The sequence below is a fragment of the Odontomachus brunneus genome, unplaced genomic scaffold (assembly GCF_010583005.1).
Source record: "Odontomachus brunneus isolate Ranch 3 - 2012 unplaced genomic scaffold, Obru_v1 Obru_scaffold_096, whole genome shotgun sequence".
Taxonomy (NCBI): Eukaryota; Metazoa; Arthropoda; class Insecta; order Hymenoptera; family Formicidae; genus Odontomachus; species Odontomachus brunneus.
This window is the reverse complement of record NW_022639546.1, coordinates 951076-951499: the sequence shown is the minus strand read 5'-3', so window position 1 is coordinate 951499 and position 424 is coordinate 951076. Positions and strand designations below refer to the sequence as shown.

The following is a 424-nucleotide window of genomic DNA, read 5'->3' as shown; positions in this document are numbered from 1 at the left end:
CTCAAAGCTGGATATTAGAAAATTGGAGTATCTTTAAGAATATAAGAGAATGTTATTACACTTATTTTAAGTAAGTGTTATCAAATAAATACTGACTGCATAGCTTTACGATGAATGTCTATCGCATAGACCATCCTCCTAAAAATCACATTCTGGTCCTTTAAATTAACATTTTCTAGCTTATTGTTTGTAATTGCTCGTTCTATGCGATAACTATAAATAATTTTCTTGCCATAATTATATAATTTTCTGTTTATTTATTCAACGTGCGAAAATAAACTAATAAAAATCATGATTTTTCTATATATTACTATTGGCTTCATCACCTGGCGATACTAAACATTCCACAGGCATGTTTGAGAGACACCAGAAGCAGCGTTCCTGTTGCTATCATTGCAAACGTTCCTATGATAACTGCTATGTC

The 424-nt window shown here is 31.1% G+C and overlaps 1 long non-coding RNA gene across 1 annotated transcript in view; it reads right to left on the bottom strand.

Moving 5' to 3' along the window:
- Nucleotides 1–424, bottom strand: part of LOC116848535 — a 2150-nt gene that overhangs the window by 1091 nt on the left and 635 nt on the right. The window lies entirely within an intron of this gene.